Below are 26510 nucleotides of genomic sequence, written 5' to 3' on the forward strand. Positions count from 1 at the left end.
TGCTTAGTGAGCAAATATCTGTGCAGCACACAAACCACGCCCTGCTATACCATGCGGAATCAAGCATAACCCGAGCCGGACGTCGCAACATAGTGTATTTCATTGATGGCTCGGTGGACACAATGTTTACAGTAGTTGCAGTCCGTCATGATAGACAGTCCTGCTGAAACTCTTTGAAACTCCTCAATATTGCAAACTGAGTTAGTGATAGTTCAGCAAGAACAAACTCGTTCTTTACAACAATAAACAGCACGTTGTTCTTCATACAGATTCCATGGCTGCACTCCTGTCACTTACACATTATGTACGGGACAACGTTAAACTTGTCCCATATATCTTCAGCATCTTACAGGCCCTGAATACCAAGCCTCGTTGGAAACCAAGGGAATGAGGTTGCAAATGAAGCCGCCAAATTACCTACTAGGGGTGAACATGTACTTGTTCACATATCATTTAGCCTGCTAGTGAACAATTGGCTCAAACACTGCAATGCAAACACCAGATCCTCGGCCCCACATAAAGATCAGAGCTGTGTTATGAAACTGCTTGACTGTGACAACCTTCACCTGCCAGCAGGGACCTTACCAGGCAACAGCAGCAGCATGCTGCTATTCATCAGCTGCACCATGGCTGTCCTACCAAAGAGACAATTGAGAACGCGGCAGAAGAAAAATTCCAGCACAGCCATTAATACACTGCTAGATTGGCCGGTGACACTGCCATTACAAAGTCGCCTGCTGCTCTCACCGCTTTCACACCAAGAACTTGCCAAATGATCTAAGGACATTGATGCCCATCCTTACGACATATCTACCTCACGATAACCTTACATACGCAACAATGGGGTTAGTGTTATTGAGTAGATACACACGTCTCGGCACTTGCACTCCAGCAGTGAAGAATCATGTTCGCTACCAGACACACACACTATGACCTTGAGTGAAGGGCACAAAGGCAAGTTAAGAACATAAGAACATAAGAACGAAGGAACACTGCAGAAGGCCTACTGGCCCATGCGAGGCAGGTCCAAGTCCCTACCGGCTTAAGCCAATGCACCCAACCTAGTCAGGTCAGGTCACATTGACTTAAGGGAGGAACACGGCAACCGACCTGTTAGCACAAGCTATCAGGTCCAACTCACACCCACCCACATCTACTCATGTATTTATCCAACCTATTTTTAAAGCTACACAACGTTCTGGCCTCTATAACGGTACTTGGGAGTTTGTTCCACTCATCCACAACTCTATTACCAAACCAGTACTTTCCTATATCCCTCCTGAATCTGAATTTTTCCAACTTAAAACCATTGCTGCGAGTCCTGTCTAGGCTAGATATTTTCAGCACACTATTTACATCCCCTTTATTTATTCCTGTCTTCCACTTATAAACCTCAATCATATCCCCCCTAATTCTACGTCTTTCTAGAGAGTGCAGTTTCAGGGCCCTTAGTCTATCCTCATAGGGAAGGTTTCTGATACATGGGATCATCTTTGTCATCCTCCTTTGTACATTTTCCAGAGAATTTATATCCATTCTGTAATACGGTGACCAAAACTGTGCAGCATAATCTAAATGAGGCCTAACCAAGGATGTATAGAGTTGAAGAACAACCTGAGGACTCCTATTATTTATGCTTCTTGATATGAAGCCAAGGATTCTATTAGCTTTATTGCGAACACTTATGCACTGTTGTCTTGGTTTCAGATTACTGCTAACCAGAACTCCTAAATCTTTTTCGCAATCCGTAATATTAAGATCTACATTATTTAGTTTATATGTGGCATGGTTATTGTCCTGTCCAACATTTAGAACTTTGCATTTGTCTATATTAAACTGCATCTGCCACTTCTCCGACCACTGCATCAGTCTATTCAAATCTTCCTGGAGTGCTCGAATGTCCTCGTCAGAATGAATTCGACGGCCTATTTTGGTGTCATCGGCAAACTTGCCGATGTCGCTCTTTATGCCCTCATCTATGTCGTTTATGTAGATTGTGAACAGCAGGGGGCCCAACACTGACCCCTGTGGAACACCGCTCGTGACGCTTCCCCACTCTGATTTCTCCCCATTTATGCAAACTCTCTGCTGCCTATTTGTCAACCATGCCTCTATCCAGGAAAAAATTTCTCCTCCTATTCCATGTGCTTTAATTTTCCTCAATAGTCTCTGATGTGGGACCCTGTCAAAAGCCTTACTGAAGTCCATATACACAATATCATATTCATTACCATGATCTACCTCCTCAAATACCTTAGTGAAAAAAGTTAATAAATTCGTAAGGCAGGAACGCCCCTTTGTAAAACCATGCTGAGATTCGTTGATTAATTTATGCTTTTCAAGGTGGCTACGAACTGCCTCGGCAATTATTGATTCCATAAATTTTCCCACTATGGAGGTTAGGCTTATTGGTCTATAGTTCGAAGCTAAGGACCTGTCACCTGTTTTGAAAATAGGTATCACATTTGCCATTTTCCACTTATCTGGCACCATGCCAGTTTGTAGTGATATGTTGAAAAGATTAGCCAAAGGTGTGCTAAGCTCCTCTTTACATTCCTTTAGAACCCTTGCATACAGTTCATCAGGGCCTGGGGATTTGTTAGGTTTTAATTTATCTATTTGCCTAAGGACCATGTCACTTGTGACCCTAATAGTGCACAGTTTATTATCGTCCTGTTCTACATAATTTATCATTACTGGAATATCGCTGGTATCCTCCTGTGTAAAAACTGAGAGGAAGTATGTGTTAAAAATTCTACACATTTCCTTATCACTGTCAGTGAGCTGACCCGAGGAACTTTTGAGTGGGCCTATCTTGTCCCTGATCTTACTTCTGTATACCTGAAAGAATCCTTTTGGGTTAGTCTTCGATTCTCTTGCAACTTTAACCTCATAATCTCTATTTGCTTTTCTAATTCCCTTTTTTATTTCTCTCTTTAACTGAATATATCGATTTCTTAATTGCCCCTCTCCTCTTTTGATTTGCCTATATATGCCTCTCTTTTGACCAATCAGATATTTTAATCTATTGTTCATCCATTTAGGATCATTTTTGTTTGATCTGATTTCCCTATTTGGAACATAATTTGACTGAGCAGCTAGAACTATGCCCTGGAAAGCATCATATCGGCAACCATCACCACCTACCTGACCCCTAGTCAGGTCATTCCAGTTCAGCCCACCTAAGTAATTTTTCAGTCCTATGAAATCAGCCAAGCGAAAGTCAGGGACGGAGACTTGATTGCCATTATTAGGGGAATTCCATGATATGTTAAAACTGAGTGATTTGTGATCACTCTCCCCAAGCTCATCATTAACCTCAAGATTATTAATTAGTGTTTCCCTACTGGCAAGAACCAAGTCAAGGAGGTTATTTCCCCTAGTTGGCTCTGTCACAAACTGTTTTAAAAAACAATCCTGGATCGTATCAAGAAAGTCACCCGACTCTAAATTTCCTGTCAAATTGCTCCAGTCAATCTGTCTATAGTTGAAATCTCCCATTAGCACAACATTTTCGTATGTAGATGCCTTACGAATTTCGTCCCATAGAAGTTTACTGCACTCCCCATCAAGATTTGGGGCCCTGTAAATCACACCCAAAATTAGTTTTTCTCGGCCCTCGAGAAGCTGTAACCAAACAGATTCAGTGGCTGACGCTTCTAATTTAATATCTTGTCTAACACAACAATTTAAATTGTCTTTGACATACATCGCTACTCCACCACCTTTCCTGTTGACCCTGTCAGTGTGGAATAATTTATAGCCTTGTATGTGACATTCAGAGGGCATCTCTCTATCTTTCAGATTGAGCCAGGTCTCTGTTATAGCAATAATATCTATGTTTCCTGCACTTGCAATTAATCTTAGCTCATCTATCTTATTTCTAACACTCCTGCTATTAGTATAGTAAACCTTAAGGGAGCTAGTCCCTTGCTGCCCTCTGCTGTCCCCCTTTGTTTGCTGACCTGTTCTATTGTCTTTATTTATAACTTCATGCTGAATGCCTTTTATACATTTACTGTTTCCAACCCTAGTGTTGCAACCTGCTTGTTTCCCACACACACCCATACCTCTATCTTCCATCAGTTTAAAATCATAGGCATTTCACCAATGGCCTTCTCAATCGAGTCTGCAAGTGCTACCACCCCTGCCCCAGAGAGATGAACCCCATCCCTTGCATACATATCATGTTTGCCATAAAAGTTGTTCCAGTTGTCAATGAATGGGATTGCAAGTTCCTTGCAGTATCTGTCTAGCCAGCAATTTACACCAATTGCCCTAGACAACCATTCATTTCCTACTCCCCTTCTAGGCAAGATGCTACATATGATTGGGATCCCTCCCTTAGACTTAATGAAATCTATAGCTGACCTGTACTTATCTAGCAGCTCTTCTCTCCTACCCTTCCCAATATCATTTCCACCAGCACTGAGACAGATAATGGGCTTGTTCCCATTACCTGACATGATATTATCCAGTCTGTTGACAATGTCCCCAACACCAGCTCCAGGGAAGCACACTCTATCTCTCATCTTCTTATTCCTATTACAAAAAGCACGATCAACATATCTTACCTGAGAGTCACCAACCACAAGAATGCGCTTACCTTCATTAGCAGGGGCAGTAGTACCCTTACCTTCACTGGCCACTGAAGTACATTCATCCTGGAGAACAGAGAAGCGATTTCCTACCTTCAGATCTGCACTCTTAACTTTCCTTACTCTGATGCGCCTCCCATTACTGTGAACAACTCGCCACTTGTAGCAGGTGCTGGGCTGCACCTCACTGCTGGTAGCCGTTGCTACCACCCCACCTACAGCCTCCTCACAGTGAGAGACAGACTGCACCTCACTGCTAGAAGCCTCATTCCCCACATCTCCAACCACCTCACACTCTCTCCCAGGCCCATTGAGGTGGACCTTCAGCCTCCTAATCTCCTCCTGGAGAAGCAAGACCTCCTCCTTCAACTCTCCAACCTCAGCTTTTAAAACACTGTAGAAGCAAGCCATGCTTTGTAACCGTCCACGCTAATCCCCAAGCAGCTCAGGGTCTGTGACCTCACGTGACGACTGACCACTGAACACACTGCAACATATTTTTTAAAATACTCGTAATGAGCCACTCAACAGGTCATCATGTGATTAAAACTTGCATCTGGTAGTTTTTCCATGGCATTAAGAATGACGCCACTCCACGTAACCAACACCACCAAGAATACTGGCTTTTACTGGTGTGTTGGACATAACACAAGTGCTACAGCTTAGACGGCCCGTAGCGTCAGAGTGGGAAAGTTGACGTGTATTGTCAGCTGGAAGCAAAAACTCGGGTCCTGGGGAGTGAAACTGGGAACGGGTTTTGGAGACTAGTTTTTTTTTATTTTCGGGTAGGTGAGTAGACGCATGGTAGCCTCTGCTAGGTCACTGTGTCGAGAGGTTATCTCTATGAATTTAGAGTGTAATATATATATATATATATATATATATATATATATATATATATATATATATATATATATATATATATATATATATATATATATTATAGAGGTATATAATTCTTAGTACACTGTATCGGCCTTTTCCCCACCAAGATATTATAGGGTTGTAGATGTATTTATCTTGAACGGTTTGGCACGATATTAATATTTTGACATCTGCAGAGAGTTGTTTGGCTGTAATATTCATTGGATGAAGTTAAAAGCACTTGATTCTCATGTTATGCCTTGTATATTGAGATTATTTAGGCTTCACTGTTTTCAGTGTTAGGATCGGCTCTATTTGACGCCACTGCCTTCTACATTAAATCATGTATGAATGTTGTCGAATCATATTCTAAACATTTAACATTGACAGGGAAAAATCTTAGAGCAACTTGGCATTTTGTCTAACACGAGCACCCACCTGAGTATAACTTCATAAATTACCCTTAGTTTATTAAAAAAAAATGGCAGGATAATTTGTCCCCAGTGTAGTGCCCTATGAGTAGCAGTAACTTCAAACAAATGTATTGCACTGGGAAAGAGAAATGTTTTGTTGAAGGAATTATGGGTCATTACGTTTTCCAAGTTTATCGTTCGTATCTGTCGTCACTGCTGATAGTGTGACAGATAGGCGAAGTGTGTGATAAAGCGGAAATAAATATCGAGTTTGGCAAATTTTATATTCCGGTAATTAACTTTAGCTGCAAGAGAGGCTTATAGAATATTGCAGGAAGTGTGGGCCTTAGTTATTTTTAGCTGCTGAGGAGGATTATACAGCATTGCAGGAAGTCTCTCTCACAAGGTTGTATAATATACACACAATTTACGATACGTTTCGCTCACCAGGAGGAATTTCATTCTGGTATTTAGATTAAAAAGTTCCTTGTGAGCGAAACTTTATCCTAATAAGTTCCCAAATGATGCACATGTCTGATTTATACGTTGTAGGAAATATTAGGCTCATGAGTGTTGCTTGAAGCAACACTGTATTATAGTATTGCGGGTCTTACTTTTTTGTCCGGAGGAATGGGACAACATCTCCTGACGAGTCCAGGAAGGCTGCAAGTAGTAGGACCGTGTGCATCCAGAAGGCTTGTTAGATTAGAATGAAGGCAGTTGGTTTAAGGTGTGTTTTATTAGAATGCAGTTGGTTTCAGGGACTCGGCCTGCCTTATTTTTTGGGGGGTGAGAGAGGTAATGAAGGTATTTAGGAAAACCAGTTAACAGGACTCGAGTCCTAGAGGTGGGAAGTAGTGTCGGCACCTTGAAGGAGGGGTAGAGATGCTTCAGTTCGGTGGGTCATTTGATTTGTCATGTTTGCGCACATCTGGCAAGACGACTGTTGAATGAATAATGGTGAATATGAATGTTTTCTTTTTTGAGTCTACATCGTTGGGAGACGGCCTGTGTGATAAAATATTTTAATGTTTCTAATGCTGACCCAGTAATAATAATTAATCACACCAGTACATTTCTATCATAATACAATAGAGCATCTTAGTATGGAAAATGACATTGTGTACAGTTCAGAACATTTAATAGTCGTAAACTGTATACGTGTCCTTTTTCCAGTTTGTCGGTATCACCATACCATTTACAACCAGTAGAGCCCCTCAACATTCCATACTAACACGCACTCCTTCAGACCCACTTTCTTAATACCCTTTTCAATTCTCCAGTTTTTATCCTTTGATGTCTGTCTTTCTCAAAGACTGTGTACTCGTGTTGTTACGTTCATGTTTGTTATATTAAGCATTTTTGCTTCCTTAACTTGTTTCCTGTGGATCTTGTCACTGGCGGAAGCGCTAAGCGGAAATGTAACGCTGCTCTTGATAAAACATGGTGTCAACTGGGATGATGGAGCCTAGTGGCGTACTGCCGACAGTATTGAAGAAAACACCTTGTAGAACAAGCTTTTATCAGGACAACGTTTCGATCAGTATAAAGCTTTATCAAGTCATTTGAAGAGGGTAATCAGATCTGGTGTGGGTGTATTGATAGGCAGGTAGTCAAGGTTGCACTTTCTCTGCGGGTGGTGTGTGAGGGGTGCGGGTGTGTAGCAGCCCAGCTGACTCACGGCTGCAGCTCTGCTTAGTATTTACCTTCCGTCTTCCAGTGTTGAGGCCACACCGTACTGCTGTAGACCCTGGTCACCATTGTATATAGTATCATTTGCCTGAGTTTTCCCTACCTGGAGGATGTTTCGGGGGTCAACGCCCCCGCGACCCAGCCCTTGACCAGGCCTCCTGGTGGATCAGGGCATTATCAACCAAGCTGTTACTGCTGACCACACGTAGTCTAACGTACGAGCTACAGCCCTGTTGATCGGCTCCCTAACTGCGTTCTGTACCTTATCCTCTCTTTTGGCAGCCTGTATTTATTTTGCGTTAATTTTTTTTTCGCTATTCCAAACGTCATTTTTTGATGTTTTTATTAATGAAATTAGATTCTGTAGGTTACCACTGCAAATAAAATTTTATATATAACCACAAATAATTAAATTGAAAAAAAAAAAGAAACAGGCAAAAACCGTCTGGCAAAGTGGAAGCTCTGCAACACGAGGCAACATTTAATTCTACACTTACGACTCCTAGTGTGAAAATAAGTTGATTAAAGAGGTACTAGCTCCCTTTTATAGTATATAATGTTTATCATGGGAGATTCGGTAATTAAACTGAGGTACTGGTATAGTAGAAGGCTTTGTATAGCCTAGGACTGGAGTACTACCCGGAGCAGTGACAATCAGCAGTTTGTTTGCGTAATCAATCGGCATTTCACTGGCTAAGACGGGCAGATGGGTTAATTACACGAGCCTTAATAGCGTGTTTTTTTTTTATCTACACTGTAGGTGTTTTCTCTGCGTTACCGCCAGGCAACTTCTTAACTGCTTACGTCATGTGCTTATTCTTTTGCTTATGTGCAATTAATTTAAAATTTAAATTAACGTAATGTATCCTAATATATATATATATATATTTATATATTATATATATATATATATTTATATATATATTATATATATATATATGTATATATATATATATATTTATATATATATATATATATATATATTTATATATTATATATATATATATATATTTATATATATATTATATATATATATATGTATATATATATATATGCAAAACAACCACTCTGAAAGAATAGAGAAATTCCAAGCACTTTCGTGACTACGCACATTATCAAGGAACTATGAAAGTAAAGCATCCAAGGAAGGTATATAAGGGGTCTGACCAACACCTCACTATCAGATCCCACAACGGTTTAACACCTGACGCGCGCCGGCCCAACTGGACAGGTCCTTTGCACAAACCACCAACAAACTATTCTACCCAAGAAATTTTTTTAAATTATTTGTCCAGTGTATTATTAAATTCTTTAAATTCTATTAATTATAAATGGATCTAATTTATATAAACCAAAGGAAATATTCATATTATTGTCAAAACTGCTCTTTATGAAACAAGATTCAATTATATTCCTGTCGACCATGGACTTGCTTGATACTACTTTCTCAACTTTTTGAAAATCAATTGGATGGTTAAAATCTCTTACATGAATAAATAGAGCATTGGAATCTTGTCCAGTTCTAATGCTATATTTATGTTGTTTTAATCTTAGTTCGAGATTTTTTTACCAGTTTGACCGTAATAAACTATCGCAAATTTTACAAGGAATCTTATAGACACATCCATCAGCATTTTGGGGGGAATTCTTTATCAAAAGTTTTTTTTACTGTATCAAGATTTTTGAATACAACTTTAATATTAAAAGTCTTAAGAGAAGGCATATCAACCAAGTTTTCATGGTAAGGGAGAACCAACATATTTTTAGTTGAATAAGGCAGGTTGTCCCTTTTTGGATTGTAAAAAGTATTTCTAGCAACTTTAAAAGATTTATCAATTACATTTCTTGGGTATTTTAAATCATTACCAATTTCATAAATTTTGGATATTTCCTCATCTATGAACTCAGGACTACAAATTCGTAAAGCTCTCAAAAACATTGATGAGAAAGAGTCAAACTGTCTGTTATCTTGATGCGAAGAATAATAGTGGACATAGGAACAGTTATTTGTAGATTTTCTGTAAATTTTAAATTTGAATTCATTATTACCCTTAATAATTAAAACATCTAGAAAAGGCAATGAGTTATTTTCTTCAAACTCAACAGTAAAGTTTATAGAATGGGCTAAGCTATTTAATTTTCCAAGGAAATGGTGTATATCTACATTTTTGGGCATAAGACACAAAATATCATCAACATATCTGAACCATTTAGCTCTATTAGGGAGGATTGTGTTAAGCAACCTTGTTTCAAAAAATTCCATGTATAGGTTACTAAGAACAGGTGAAAGGATTTCCCCTTGCCATACCAAACTTCTGAGTGTAAAACTTATCATTAAATACAAATTTTGCATCAACAATGCAAAGTTTAATAAGTTTAATGATAGTAGGAACTGGCAATGGTAAATCATAGTTAACGAGTTCTTCAGATAAGAAACTTAATAAATCATCAACAGGAACTTTCGTAAACAAGGAAGTAACATCAAAACTAACCATGTTAAAATCATTTAAGTCAGTCAAGGAGCTTAATTTATCAACTAAGTCTTATGTTGTTTTTAACATTAAAGTTAGAAATTTTGCCAACAATAGGGCTCAAAATATCAACAAGCCATTTGGATAATTTATATGAAACTGACCCTATGGAGCTAATAATTGGTCTGACTGGATTCCCTGGTTTCTGTGTTTTTAATAGCCCATACATGTAAGGTAAAGATGGATTAGTGGAAGTAAATTGTTTGACTAATTCATCTTTGCCTTTCAGTAGAAGTTTTATTGTTTTATTGAAATTGCTGTTAACGGTTTCTAGGGGATTTTTCCTAAGTTTAGAATAGGTTTCGGTATCATATAAGAGATTATTCATTTTTTCTTGGTAATCATCATCTTTCATAATTACTATTGCATTTATTTTGTCTATTTAGTAAGGCGCAAATTTTTATTGTTGTTAAGTGTATCATAAGACTTAAAGAATCTTTGAGGGCAATTGGGAATGTTTGGTTTTAACATAGAGCTATATAACACACGACTCTTCAGAATGTTCTCGATAAGCTTTCCTAATCATATATCTTTTGTTTCACAGTTTTCTTCTGCACTGATCAAGTCCCACAAGTTAAAAATTCGACTTAATTTTTTAAAAAATTGTTTAAATGAACAAGTTCTGCCCAAGTCTCTTTTACCCAATAGACTCCTTGACATGAGAGATCGTCCTTTTGATGATTTTATGAGAATTATTCTTCAGAAACATATTGAAATAACTAAAATACAGGAGAAGGAAGCATTCAAAATATTGAGAAACAAAAAATACTCTTAATCAGGCCATTCCATCAGAATGGAAACACAGTATGTTGGATCATTGCTATAATAAACTCAGAAGAATTTGTAATGAACTCAAAAACAAACTACAAAGAAAATTAGACATTTTAATTGAAAATAGTGATTGGACAAAGCATGCTAATAACAATTTTGTAATTAACTTATCAGATGAAATTTTAGACAAAAATACAACTGCTGCTCTAGGTTTTGGCCTAAGTTTTGCTACTTCAAAAAGACTTAATAATGTTGAAATTGCAAAAGCCTTTTGTAACTTTGAAAAATTTTCTGATTTATCCTCTGATGAAATTAATATTAGTAAAGGAATGGTATATAGCTCTATGTTAAAACAAAACATTCCCAATTGCCCTCAAAGATTCTTTAAATCTTATGATACACTTAATAACAATAAAAATTTGCTTCTTACTAAAGCAGACAAAATAAATGCAATAGTAATTATGTAAGAAAATGATTACCAAGAAAAAATGAATAATCTCTTAGATGATACTGAAACCTATTCTAACTTAGGAAAAATCCCCTAGAAACCGTTAACAGCAATTTCAATAAAACAAAACTTCTACTGAAAGGCAAAGATGAATTAGTCAAACAATTTAGTTCCACTAATCCATCTTTACCTTACATGTATGGACTAATAAAAACACACAAACCAGGGAATCCTGTCAGACCAATTATTAGCTCCATAGGGTCAGTTTCATATAAATTATCCAAATGGCTTGTTGATATTTTGAGCCCTATTGTTGGCAAAATTTCTAACTTTAATGTTAAAAACAACATAGACTTAGCTGATAAATTAAGCTCCTTGACTGACTTAAATGATTTTAACATGGTTAGTTTTGATGTTACTTCCTTGTTTACGAAAGTTCCTGTTGATGATTTATTAAGTTTCTTATCTGAAGAACTCGTTAACTATGATTTACCATTGCCAGTTCCTACTATCATTAAACTTATTGAACTTTGCATTGTTAATGCAAAATTTGTATTTAATGATAAGTTTTACACTCAGAAGTTTGGTATGGCAATGGGAAATCCTCTTTCACCTGTTCTTAGTAACCTATACATGGAATTTTTTGAAACAAGGTTGCTTAACACAATCCTCCCTAATAGAGCTAAATGGTTCAGATATGTTGATGATATTTTGTCTTATGCCCAAAAATGTAGATATACACCATTTCCTTGGAAAATTAAATAGCTTAGCCCATTCTATAAACTTTACTGTTGAGTTTGAAGAAAATAACTCATTGCCTTTTCTAGATGTTTTAATTATTAAGGGTAATAATGAATTCAAATTTAAAATTTACAGAAAACCTACAAATAACTGTTCCTATGTCCACTATTATTCTTCGCATCAAGATAACAGACAGTTTGACTCTTTCTCATCAATGTTTTTGAGAGCTTTACGAATTTGTAGTCCTGAGTTCATAGATGAGGAATATCCAAAATTTATGAAATAGGTAATGATTTAAAATACCCAAGAAATGTAATTGATAAATCTTTTAAAGTTGCTAGAAATACTTTTTACAATCCAAAAAGGGACAACCTGCCTTATTCAACTAAAAATATGTTGGTTCTCCCTTACCATGAAAACTTGGTTGATATGCCTTCTCTTCTTAAGACTTTTAATATTAAAGTTGTATTCAAAAATCTTGATACAGTAAAAAAAACTTTTGATAAAGAATTCCCCCCAAAATGCTGATGGATGTGTGTATAAGATTCCTTGTAAAATTTGCGATAAAGTTTATTACGGTCAAACTGGTAAAAATCTCGAACTAAGATTAAAACAACATAAATATAGCATTGGAACTGGACAAGATTCCAATGCTCTATTTATTCATGTAAGAGATTTTAACCATCCAATTGATTTTCAAAAAGTTGAGAAAGTAGTATCAAGCAAGTCCATGGTCGACAGGAATATAATTGAATCTTGTTTCATAAAAAGCAGTTTTGACAATAATATGAATATTTCCTTTGGTTTATATAAATTAGATCCATTTATAATTAATAGAATTTGGGAAGAATTTCATAATACACTGGACAAATAATAATTTTAAAAATTTTCTTGGGTAGAATAGTTTGTTGGCGGGTTGTGCAAAGGACCTGTCCAGTTGGGCCGGCGCGCGTCAGGTGTTTAATCTCTTAGACCCCTTACATACCTTCCTTGGATGCTTTATTTTCATAGTTCCTTGATAATGTGAGTAGCCACGAAAGCACTTGGAATTTTTCTATTCTTTCAGAGTGGTTGTTTTGCATATTCTGAAATCACCTGTTTACTGTGATCTTATTGCATATATATATATATATATATATATATATATATATATATATATATATATATATATATATATATATATATATATATATATATATATATATATATATTTAAATTTATATTTGAGAATATGGAGTAAATCACGTTGATACAGTTAATATGTCGATTAACGATTACATTTCGCCTACTTTGGGGGGGGGGAGATGTCAATGAAGGTAGGCATTGCATCTAAGTGCCATTCACTCCGTCGCAACACAGAATAACTTAATAATCCAAGGAGGAAAGAAAAACCTGGCAACACCAACCCAAGAAATCGGCTGGTGTTAATTAAGCACTTGCTGTAAGTAGTCATCTGCACCAGAAAACTGTATTATGACGCCAGGTTACGTCGTTCCCACCCTCAGCTTCCCACAACCATCACCTCAACCTAGTTTATTGAAGATGCTCACGAGGTCGACATGTATAATGGCTGGTTGAGTAGGTCACAAAACTGTTTTATTTTATAATTAACAGACTACCATGATAAAGGGGGGATTGTGAGATGGGTGGAGGTTGATAGTTATTTGGTGAAGGTGGTGTTTAAGTTGGTGTGGTGGGGAAGGGTGGTAGATAGTAAGGAAATGTAGTGGTAGGAGGTTGGGGGTGACGGGTGGCTGGCTGTGATGGGGGGGGGATAGTAAGTTTATTCAGGTATACACAAATACAGTTACATAGATTATCAGACAAAGCAGCATGTGTAAAGAACCTAGTATAACCCAAAAACGTCAGACAGCTACTTATTTCCCTGATTTAAAGCGAGCTACATAATGCACAATCGTGATAAGTTATGTTGCTAATAGGCTTGTGCGCACCAAAATTTATCGTAAAATGCCGACCATTCTAAACTGTATATACATATATTCTGTAATAGTCTTTCGCTTTGTTTTCTGTAATAAAAATAAATTATTTAACAACTTGGATATAATAACATACCAAAATTGTAGGCTAATAATATTTAGTGTTTCTCTTGGGAATTCTGTCCATTGCCTTCCTGTGAATGGTAATAATAAAGTTGAGTCTTCTTTCAGATACAATAATATAGTATCTGTTCCACTATACTGTGTAACGTGAAAATATCAAGGTAAAGAGGACGAGTTCACCCAACAGTAGTGATGGAGGAGAGTATTGGTTATCTGGAGGTTATTCCGGGGATCAACGCCCCCGCGGCCCGGTCCATGACCAGGCCTCCCGATGGATCAGGGCCTGATTAACCAGGCTGTTACTGCTGGCCGCACGCAGTCCAACGTACGAGCCACAGCCCGGCTGATCTGGCACTGACTTTAGGTATCTGTCCAGCTCTGTCTTGAAGGCAGCCAGGGGTTTATTGGCAATGCCCCTAATGCTTGATGGGAGGTTGTTGAACAGTCTTGGGCCCCGGACACTTATGGTGTTTTCTCTTAGTGTACCAATGGCGCCCCTACTTTTAATTGGGGGCATTTTGCATCGCCTGCCCTTGATATGGGTGTTGATATGGCATTTGAATGGTTGTGGTGGTAGGTGTAGGTGTGGGAGTGGTGTGTTAGAGATGCAAGGGTGTGTTGAGTGGTGGTGGACTGACACAACCACAGAAGCACTGAGCAAGTATTGTGGTGGTGGCGGAGGTGCAGACTTCCTCTTGACTCTAACTTCCTGTCACGTATGTCGTATTTGTGTCATCCCTCATCATCACCCTTCACAGTGTGTTTGTGATCTTCCTTGTGTGTGTATGTATGTATGTATATATATATATATATATATATATATATATATATATATATATATATATATATATATATATATATATATATATATATATATATATATATATATCCTTTTCGTATACAAATTTTAACTGCATATATTTATGGAATGCTGTTCAGAAGGCTCTTTTTTTTTTTACCTTTAATCCTCTCCTGAAAAATAATTCCGGAGTGTTTTTCATCCTTCATCATTCCCTGAAATATGGTTCAGAAGTCTTTTTCAACCCTTGCCCGACCCTGACACACAGACCTAACTCATAGCGGATTTTCCCCCCTAAGGGTTTAGCTCTTCTCCATTATTATTTTCTGATACTAATATTTCAGCTACCCCTGTTAAAGCTATAATATTCTGTAATGTTTATTAGAATTTGTATTAAATAAGACATTGTCTTAAGATTTTTTTAAATTGGTCAAAACGGCTTTCATGATCATAAAAGTGAATGTGAAACAAGAGTTCTCATGAGCCATCACATTTTACAACGCCAGTATTATGTGGTTCCACTCGTCAGTTTTACTACGCTTGTATTATGTGGTTCCATCAGTCGGTTTTACTACGCTTGTATTATGTGGTTCCACCAGTCAGTTTTACTACGCTTGTATTATGTGGTTCCCACCCGTTAATTTCTTAGTTTTCTGTAACTACAAATATTAATATCGTTACGCTGTTTCCAGTACATCAGAAGGTATATTGAACCGCAAAGAGATCAATAAATAAAAACGGCCTCGACACTTCTTGTAATGAAGTGGATTATTATAATTGTTAGTATTACATTTCCATAGTGAACATACAGCGTAAGGGAGATGAATGGGAGGCAATTATGAAATGCTCAAATCCGCACGAGAATCTGGTGATGCGAGGATGAGTTACGGAGGTGTGGGTTGGGGGGGGGGATAGTGTGGCAGGCTACACTGGTCTAATAATCTTGTGTAGGTAAATACACTGAACAGCCTTGTTGTGCGCCTGTCTCGCTTCCTGTTTGCCAAGTAGCTCTTACGATGCGTCGTACTCTGCGGTATGCGCAAGAGTACAGTGCCGCAGAAGCGGATACATGCGAAAGAATCCGCACGTATGTACACGTAAGCTTGAACACTTACAATTTGCAAGTTTGAATGTGTGCGTACCTACCTGGAGAGAGTTCCGGGGGTCAACGCCCCCGCGGCCCGGTCTGTGACCAGGCCTCCTGGTGGATCAGAGCCTGATCAACCAGGCTGTTCCTGCTGGCTGCACGCAAACCAACGTACGAGCCACAGCCTGGCTGGTCAGGAACCGACTTTAGGTGCTTGTCCAGTGCCAGCTTGAAGACTGCCAGGGGTCTGTTGGTAATCCCCCTTATGTATGCTGGGAGGCAGTTGAACAGTCTCGGGCCCCTGACACTTATTGTATGGTCTCTTAACGTGCTAGTGACACCCCTGCTTTTCATTGGGGGGATGTTGCATCGTCTGCCAAGTCTTTTGCTTTCGTAGTGAGTGATTTTCGTGTGCAAGTTCGGTACTAGTCCCTCTAGGATTTTCCAGGTGTATATAATCATGTATCTCTCCTGCCTGCGTTCCAGGGAATACAGTTTTAGGAACCTCAAGCGCTCCCAGTAATTGAGAGTGTTTTATCTCCGTTATGCGCGCCGTGAAGGTTCTCTGTACATTTTCTAGGTCAGCAATTTCACCTGCCTTGAAAGGTGCTGTTAATGTGCAGCAATATTCCAGCCTAGATAGAACAAGTGACCTGAAGAGTGTCATCATGGGCTTGGCCTCCCTAGTTTTGAAGGTTCTCATTATCCATCCTGTCATTTTTCTAGCAGATGCGATTGATACAATGTTATGGTCCTTGAAGGTGAGATCCTCCGACATGATCACTCCCAGGTCTTTGACGTTGTTTTCTTCTATTTTCTTTCTAGTTCTTGTTCTTGTTTATTTCCTCTTACCTCCATGGGGAAGTGGAACAGAATTCTTCCTCCGTAAGCCATGCGTGTTGTAAGAGGCGACTAAAATGCCGGGAGCAAGGGGCTAGTAACCCCTTCTCCTGTATATATTACTAAATGTAGAAGGAGAAACTTTCATTTTTCCTTTTGGGCCACCCCGCCTCGGTGGGATACGGCCGGTGTGTTGAAAGAAAGTTGAAAGAAAGAAGTACTATTAAGAAACGCACGGGAAAGTTAAGTATATACAGAGTGTGAATAAAAGTTTAAAAGATTTGCCTATTATCACGTATTATACATTTACCTTTGTTGAATATCGCGATTTTTTTTTTTTTTTACTCCCGGAGCCCTATCTTGGGCCAGGCTTGTCAGGTGTTTGTCTGGTTAGTGTTCACGAGACTGGAAAAACATCAGGAGTCTAGAGTGCACAACGTTTAACAGGCTTCCGTATCTAGTCGCATGAAAGGAGGGTATTAGCTGCCTGGCGAAGGTGTTTTATCAGAAAAATGTGAAACTATCTCCTGATGCGGGCCTTAATCATAAGATGACCTACTCGGTGTAGCTTTTGGTTACCGGGCCAAATGTTCCACCGAGAGGCCTTTCCCTGGCTTACGGATCTACCTTGTAAAAACTTAAAAAGGAACATCATAAGAGATGGAAAAGTGGTTATTGTATTGTTTTAACAATGCAGCGGTCCTAGAAGGCTCCAAGTTTCACAAAGAAAGTATCAAATACAAATTTAAAACAGCGGTGATTTTAATTTTATGGTCTCACCCGTTGACTTAAAATCTGTCCTATGGACAGATATTCATGTTAGTCATTTCACTGGTATGCAGACAGTGGTAACTGATTAGGGCACCTTAAATATCGTAGTTATGTCTACTGCAGACCTTGAGAATATACAGAGAACTTTTACGGCACGTATAAGTACGATAAAGCACCTAAATTACTGGGAACGGTTGAAGTCCCATGATTTGTACTCTCTCTAGTCCTAGAGGGACTAGTCCCAAATCTGCACACGAAAAACACTCCCTACGAAAACAAAAGACTGCAGGCAATGCAACATCCTCCCAACGAAAACCAGGGGCGCCAAGAGTACGCTGAAAGACAATACAAAAGTGTCCGGGGACCCAAGATTGTTCAACCAGCATACCTGACCAGCGGGGCTTTGGTTCGTACGTCGGTTTACGTGCGGCCAGCAGTAACAGCCTGCTTGATCAGTCCACAGCGAGGCCTGGTCACGGACCGGGCCGCAGGGGCGTTAACCCCCGAAACCCCCTCCAGGTGTACTCCAGGTATACCGCGTTCAGTGGCTGCCAGTTTTGTGATCGAGATGCAGAACTTTTATCGCCTTTATCTTGTATTTATATTTTTTTTCGCTGTGGTATATTATAGTTGGTTATTTTCTTAAGGATAGAGGACAACCTAACCTAAGAAGTCGGTTGCAAACATTAAGTGAGAAAAGAGTAAGATTTTTTATGGGAGTCAAGAGGATGGATAGGTTGCCTCACCGTTGTCAGTGCAACCCGAGGCGAGTTAACGTATTGACTGATTTACTTGTCATGATGCTGAGGTGCGGAGGGGCACGGCTCACGTACTGAACGCTCAAGACACACATACAGCAGTGTCAATATTTCACTGCGACCCTTGGAGAATAGATTAAAAACAAAGGTCCAAATTCCGTGGCTGAAACAGTTCACGAGTATCTTACAAATTGGACGTGAAACTTGACGACATTTCGGTCCGTCCAGGACCATACCTACTCCTTTATAATGAAAAATATTGGTAGAATTACGGTAACGGCTTTACAAAGCGCCTGAAGAGCTAAAAGTTGCCACCATAAAATGTCGCATTGCACTTGTCCTTTTACTTGTACTTAACACTGGTGTGAATGTGAAAGTGTTGGAGGATGGAAGGATAGTGTTGATAAGAAGGTGGCAAGGCCACGCTGCAAGATACGCTCTTGTGAAACACCAGCAGGACACTCTCACATTTGCTGCTGCATATTTGCAAACCCCAGCCCTCACTCCCTCGCCTCTTTCACCTTAATTATTACGTAGGTTTTTTAAATTATTATTATTAGTTATTTTTATTGTTACTAGTATTTATTGAAAACTAAACATGTAGGGGCCATACAGCGTCTGGGCTGTGGAAGGTGATGATATTTGATGCAAACATAGAAAGTATTGCTACAGATGTTTGCATCAAGAGCCCTTCGTTTTTATTTTTAGGGGATGTGTATGCGCGCAATTTCTTAAGAGGTAAACCCGTAAGGTCGTATAGCACCTAGGGAATAGGAGGTAATCAAGTTTCATCCGAGGAAAGAAATGGGTAGCTCCAGTTCCCCTTGGATCAGGATCCCATCACTAGTATTCTGCAAGTCTTGCCTTCACGTCAAGGACACACGTCCATATGATAATTATATGTATACGCGTCTTGCAGCCTAGTCATGGGTGTGGATGTTCCTGCGCAGTTTATTGTCCATAAATACCACGTTATCAAGGTGCTTTTCTGCACTTTTGGTCGTGTCAGTAATTTTGATGGAGTGGTCAAAATTAATAATTCGACGATTTACCTACACAAGGCTTGATAAAGAAAAGTTAAAACCTGGGGATCTTTATTTGAAGACAAACCATACCACGGGCGGGATTTGAACCCGCGGTCAGTCTCAAAACTCCAGACCGTCGCGTTAGCCACTGGACTCTCTGACCGCGGGTTCAAATCCTGCCCGTGGTATGGTTTGCAATCGTGTCATTACGATTTCGTGAGTCATGTTTATTTGAAGACTTTCGTCAACTGTTGGCTTTTTCAGTTCAATACAAATAATTGGAAAAAAAAAAACTGGTTAGCGGAACTTCTTCAGATAAGATATCCACTTGTTACACATATATCTAATTGTTCATCTTGTCGGAGTTATTTACTGATATTGTAATGTTTGGTAAAGCTTCATGCTTGTTAAACATGGTATCAATAAAGGTATCCTTTCGACGGAGTGTGTAAGGCTGGGTGAACATCGCATCGTAATACTTGTGGAAGAGCATAAATGATGTGTACTTTTATAGCCAAGTGAAAAGCTTTTACTATTATGCATTTGGAAAATACTTTAGAACATAACAAGTGAACACTGCAGCTGGCCTACTGGCGCATACCAGGCAAGTTCGACTCTTCCCACCCACACCCACTCATCAGTCCAACCTATATTGAAAATCACTCGTAGTTCTTGCCTCGGTGACGCTACCCCTGAGTTTGTTCTACCCACCAACGCTGACCAAACTAGTACTTCCCACGGTCCTTTCTAAATAAAAATTTCTCAGCTTGAATCCATTGCTACGAGTCCTATCTTGGTGCCAGCCATGGGGAATAGAAGAAGGGATCGTCTCGCCTGAAGGTACAGCTGCTCAAAACTCGGAGAAGACATCCTTAACCCTTTAGCAGCACCAGCGCAGTCCACCAACAGTCTTTTGGGTTTTTAGTGTACTTAGAAATGAAGACAGACGCAGTGTTCTATCATTAGAGTAGTAAACAAGTGTAAAGAGTTTCCTGCTTCTTTTATCTCAAGGTAAACTGAAAGACCTGTCACTTCAGTCTCTGAAACTTCTGTAGATGGAATCGTCTTGTGAAGACCTGTTTGTGTTGGGTGAAGACCTGTTTGTGTGCTCTCTGTATGGTGAAGACCTGTTTGTGTGCTCTCTGTGAATCTGAACCAGGATGCCCTCTCTTGAGCAACTTTACCAGCAGCTGAGAGAAGAGCTCAGAGTTGCTAAGATGGAGATACGGCGATTAACGGAGGAGAACAACAGGATTCGTAGTAATCCTCCTGTTGTGAGTCCCCAGGTTAAGAGGGGAGCTTGGTCAGTGGCCGGGCAACATGGAACCAAGCTGAAGATCAAGAAAACGGTTGGAGAGGCAGAAACAACGAGAAACCAGAAGACTACCGTGGAAACTTCCAACCCATTCTCGGTGCTACCTGACGAATATGAGTGTTCTACTGGGAATGCCACAACGAGCACTAAAGAAGCATTGGCAGACGTGAGTGAGACATCCCTAGAAACCCCAACGAAGACCACCGAGAACGTCTTGACGAATTCTACAAGTGGTGTAATGCTACCTGGCGAATGTGAGTCGACTACTCGGAGCATCACGACGGACGACGCCAAGGAAGGTAAAAACATTGTTGTTGGGGATAGCCAGATTAGGTACATGGATAGGGCATTCTGCTTGAAGGATAGGAGTAGGAGGCAGAGAGTGTGTTTTCCTGGGGCTGGGATGAAGGATATTGTTAGCCGTCTGGATGACATCATGAGAGGTAATGGGAGCAATCCTATTATCTGTCTCAGTGCTGGAGGCAACGATGTTGGCAGACGTAGGAGTGAGGACCTGATTAGCAGGTATAGGTCAACAATAGAGATAATTAGGAGGAAGGGTGGGAAACCTGTCATATGTGGCATTTTGCCAAGGAGAGGAGTTGGAAATGAATGGTTGTCCAGAGCAATTGGTGTCAATTGCTGGCTGGACAAATACTGTAAGGAAAATGCAGTAACATTCATTGACAACTGGGACCTCTTCTATGGCAGAAATGACATGTATGCCAGGGACGGGGTTCACTTATCTAGGTGTGGGGTGGGAGCACTGGCCAATGCAGTGGAGGGAGCTGTTAGGTCTTTAAACTAGGAATAGTGGTATGGGTTTTTGCGGGAAAACTGTGAAGTCGCAGTACTAGGAGAACTAGTAATAGGCAAAATGAGGTGGATATTGGAAAGCCAGAGGCACTAAGTGACAAGGACAGTAATAGGTTTAGTGGAAAAACAGAAAGGAGCAGGAAGGGTAAAGAGAGAGGAGGGTCTTTAAATATTTATTACACAAATAGTTGCAGTGCTAGGAATAAGATGGACGAGTTGAGACTAGTTGCTAGTGCAGGTAACATAGATGTATTTGCCATTACTGAGACGTGGTTCAATTCAAAAAGTCGGGACATGCCTGCAGAATGTCACATTCAGGGTTTTAAATTGTTCCAAGTAGATAGAAGTATCGGGAAGGGGGGTGGGGTGGCATTGTATGTCCGAGATCGCTTGAACTGTTGCATAAAAACGGGTATTAAGTCTGAAGTAACACAGAGTCTGTTTGGATAGAATTTTCAGAGGGGCATGAAAAATTAATTTTAGGTGTGATATACCGTCCCCCAAATTTAGATAGGGACCAGGGGAGACTACTATAGGAGGAAATTGTTAGGGCCACAAGGCACGATAATGTAGTAATTCTAGGAGACTTTAACTTTAGTCATATTGATTGGAATTTCTTGACTGGGAATTTAGAATCATACGACTTCTTAGAAGTAGTTCAGGATTGTTTTTTGAAGCAGTTTGTGACAGAACCTACAAGGGGTAATAACCTGCTTGACTTAATTCTGGCAAACAACGAATCCCTTGTTAATAATTTAGAAGTTTCAGAGGAACTGGGTGCTAGCGACCACAAATCAATTACATTTAGCATTGAATGGAAGTATGATAGTAGGGATAACTCAGTAACAGTCCCAGATTTTCGCTTAGCAGATTACGATGGGCTTAGAGAACACTTATCTGTTGACTGGGGTAACGAAGAGAGCTATCAATATGTCAGTTTTCTGAACACAATACATGCTGCTCAGAGAACGTTTATCCCTTACAAAGAAATTAGATCAAATAGAAATGACCCAAAATGGATGAATAATAGGCTGAAATATCTACTAGGGCATAAGAAAGGAATTTATAGGCGTATCAAAAGAGGCGAGGGTCATCTTATGAATCAGTATATTGACATTAAGAGGGACATTAAAAAGGGGATAAGAAAAGCTAAAAGGGACTATGAAATTAAAGTTGCTAGGGATTCTAAAACTAACCCAAAAAGTTTTTTCCAGGTATATAGAACAAAAGTTAGAGATAAGATAGGTCCCCTTAAAAATAACTGGGCATCTTACTGACAAAGAGAATGAAATGTGCTCGATTTTAAATAATTATTTTCTCTCGGTTTTTACACAGGAAGACACTAATAATATTCCGGTAATTAATTTTTATAGTGGGCCAGAAGAAGATAAAGTATGTAACATCACAATCACTAGTGAAATGGTTGTGAAGCAGATAGACCGACTGAAGCAAAATAAGTCACCGGGTCCTGATGAGGTTTTTTCAAGGGTTCTTAAGGAATGCAAAATGGAAGTCTGTGAACCATTAACTAATATTTTTAATTTATCTCTTCAAACAGGTGTAGTGTCTGATATGTGGAAGATGGCTAATGTAATTCCTACTTTTAAAACAGGGGACAAGTCGTTACCGTCAAATTACCGCCCAATAAGCCTGACCTCAATTGTAGGCAAATTACTAGAGTCAATTATAGCTGAGATTATAAGAAGCCATCTCGATAAGCATAGCTTGATTAATGATACTCAGCATGGATTCACAAGAGGCCGGTCTTGTCTAACTAATTTATTAACTTTCTTCAGTAAAGCTTTTGAGGCTGTTGACCACGATAAAGAATTTGATATTATTTACTTAGATTTTAGTAAGGCATTTGATAGAGTTCCGCACCAAAGACTGTTGAAGAAAGTAGCAGCTCATGGCATTGGGGGAAGCGTGCTCTCGTGGATCGAATCATGGCTCACAGACAGGAAGCAGAGAGTGTCCATAAAAGGGGTAAAATCCGAGTGGGGATCAGTAACGAGTGGCGTTCCACAGGGATCAGTCTTGGGCCCGTTGTTGTTTGTAATATATATCAATGATCTTGATGAAGGAATTACTAGTGATATGAGCAAATTCGCCGATGACACGAAGATAGGTAGGATAATTGATTCAAACGTAGATGTTAGGGAACTTCAGGAGGATTTAGACAAACTCTACTCTTGGTCAGAAAAGTGGCAGATGCAGTTCAATGTAGATAAATGCAAGGTTCTGAAGCTCGGGAGTGTCCATAACCCTAGCATTTATAAGTTAAATAATGTAGAACTTAGCCATACAGATTGCGAAAAGGACTTGGGGGTTATGGTAAGCAGCAACCTTAAACCAAGACAGCAATGAATATTAAAATGGTATACAATACCGACAGGTTGGTAGGTAAGACACATAGGCAACAGTTAGGCAACTTTATTCCGAAACGTTTCGCCTACACAGTAGGCTTCTTCAGTCGAATACAGAAAGTAGGCAGGAACAGTCGAGATGTGAAGACGATGTAATCAGTCCATCACTCTTGAAGTCGTAGAATTCGAGGTTGTCAGTCCCTCGGCCTGGAGAAGTTCAGTTCCATAGTCAGGAACTATCTCAGATAGTTGGTCAAATGTTTGTTAGTGGGATGAATTGTAAAGGACCTGCCTAGTATGGGCCAACAGGCCTGCTGCAGTGTTCCTCCTTTCTTATGTTCTCATTAATATTATGTTGTGGACACTACCAAGTGAACGTGGTTGGGATGGAGACAAACGTGCATGTGTAATTATCGCGATAAACACACATGTCATGACTTGGAATAACGCCAAGTTAGTCATTAAAAGAGCATGTAAAGAAGACTGGAGAAGCTGTAACTACCCAGAGAATGTGGAGAAGTTGTAACTATCCAGAGTTCATTTTAAAAAGTGTACAAGAGGGAGGCAAGGACTGTTTAACATGGCTCCACCTCTGCTATGTTACTACACTGGGTGAAGCCACACTACTGAACGTTACGCCTCAGGGTCTAATTAATCCTGTAACTTACCTACTCCCTTCCCCACTTAATCCTTATATCCCTTCATCTCCTCTCCCTGCATCGGGATGCATGATGCATATTATATAATTACCCTTGTGGGTTTAGCGCTTAGTTTTGATTGTAATAATTATATAATTATATGTAGGGAGGGGATAAAGATGGTGAGATGAGATCTGTAAAACACTTACATATTCACAGTCACTGACTCAAGAAATCGTAATGACACGATTGCGACGGGCTGGAGTTTTGAGACTCTATGACTGCGGGTTCAATCCCGGCCTGGGGTATGGTTTCAGAGTCACTGACTTTGCTAATGTGGAATTTTCGAGTCTCATTATTGGGGTTCCTCGTGGCTTTTGTTTTGACTTCCGCGTTCAAATCCCGATAACTTTCGAAACAATGCATTTAGTCGTGATTTTGGGTTCGTACTATTGATAATAAAGGCTTGTCCTTATGTGATGTTGTTCACGTGCATAAGACTTTGAAAAACTCTCTGTAACATTTTAAAAACGTAAGTTGAAAAGTTAATTTGAATATGGTGGAAATTTTGAAGTTTGAGAGAATACAAAAAACTAGTGGTTGAAGAGGCAAGGTAGTGTTGGTAGATAATTAACCGAGTGTTAGCGTTGCTTACCTGTTAATGATGTAAACAGTGCCTTAAAATTGTTAATGTTGAACAAACAGATGATGGGGGAGGGAGGTGGGTGGGAAGATACACACACAGCTGTGCCTTCACTTGTTAGTCTTGCTTGATTACACTTGAGTAAGTGACTGCTGGTGCGTATTAGAGGGAGGTGGATACGCACATAAGAATGGATACACACGAGACTGGATACACACAAGCATGGATGCACACAAACTGGATGAACAGAAGCCTTGCATACACGGGCGCACGCACCAACCATTGGAAAAAAACAAAAATTACTGAAGACTGAGCTATACCTCTACTCCGGAAGCTACAAATAAGGAAATGGATAAATAACTTCGTGTATTCACGAAAGATGTACAAGACAAAAAAATTAACAGATGTTGCTGGAGAACCATGGAAAAAAGAAAGGCCTTGATTCAAATATAGGAAGAACCTTAACAAAAGATTCAAATACGCAATAATTAAATATGAGGAAAAAAATGAAATAAATTATATATATATATATATATATATATATATATATATATATATATATATATATATATATATATATATATATATATATATATATATATATATATATATATATATATATTATTTATTTATTTAGAATTTTGCTATTAATTTATGGTACACGAGATAATGACAGTCTGGCTCTGAGTATAATTTCCCCGGGGATTCATCGGCTTTCAATGTACGGGTTGCTGACAACCCACTGAGCTGGGGGTTCACCCCCTCCTGGCAAGAACCAGATGTACGGGTTGCTGACAACCCACTGAGCTTGGGGGTTCACCCCCTCCTAGCAAGAACCAGATGTACGGGTTGCTGTCAACCCACTGAGCTTGGGGGTTCACCCCCTCCTGACAAGAACCCGATGTACGGGTTGCTGTCAATCCACTGAGCTGGGGGGTTCACCCCCTCCTGGCAAGAACCAGATGTACGGGTTGCAGACAACCCACTGAGCTGGGGGGTTCACCCCCCTCCTGGCAAGAACCTGATGTACGGGTTGCTGTCAACCCACTGAGCTGGGGGGTTCACCCCCTCCTGGCAAGAACCAGATGTACGGGTTGCAGACAACCCACTGAGCTGGGGGGTTCACCCCTCTCCTGGCAAGAACCAGATGTACGGGTTGCTGTCAACCCACTGAGCTGGGGGGTTCACCTCCTCCTGGCAAGAACCAGATGTACGGGTTGCTGTCAACCCACTTAGTTAAGGGGTTCACCCCCTGTTGTCAAGAACCAGACGATGTAGACGCATTGACACAGAAAACAGTTTCTCGAGTAACTGTTATTGGAATGTTTCTTGTT

At 39.6% G+C, this 26510-nt stretch overlaps 1 protein-coding gene and 1 long non-coding RNA gene across 3 annotated transcripts in view; both read left to right on the forward strand.

Moving 5' to 3' along the window:
• The window catches only part of LOC128692958 (uncharacterized), a 239901-nt gene that overhangs the window by 165894 nt on the left and 47497 nt on the right, over positions 1-26510 (forward strand). The window lies entirely within an intron of this gene.
• Positions 1-26510, forward strand: part of LOC128692960 (uncharacterized) — a 65172-nt gene that overhangs the window by 9983 nt on the left and 28679 nt on the right. The gene's annotated exons all lie outside the window — the stretch shown is intronic.

The sequence above is a fragment of the Cherax quadricarinatus genome, chromosome 38 (genome assembly GCF_038502225.1).
Source record: "Cherax quadricarinatus isolate ZL_2023a chromosome 38, ASM3850222v1, whole genome shotgun sequence".
Taxonomy (NCBI): domain Eukaryota; kingdom Metazoa; phylum Arthropoda; class Malacostraca; order Decapoda; family Parastacidae; genus Cherax; species Cherax quadricarinatus.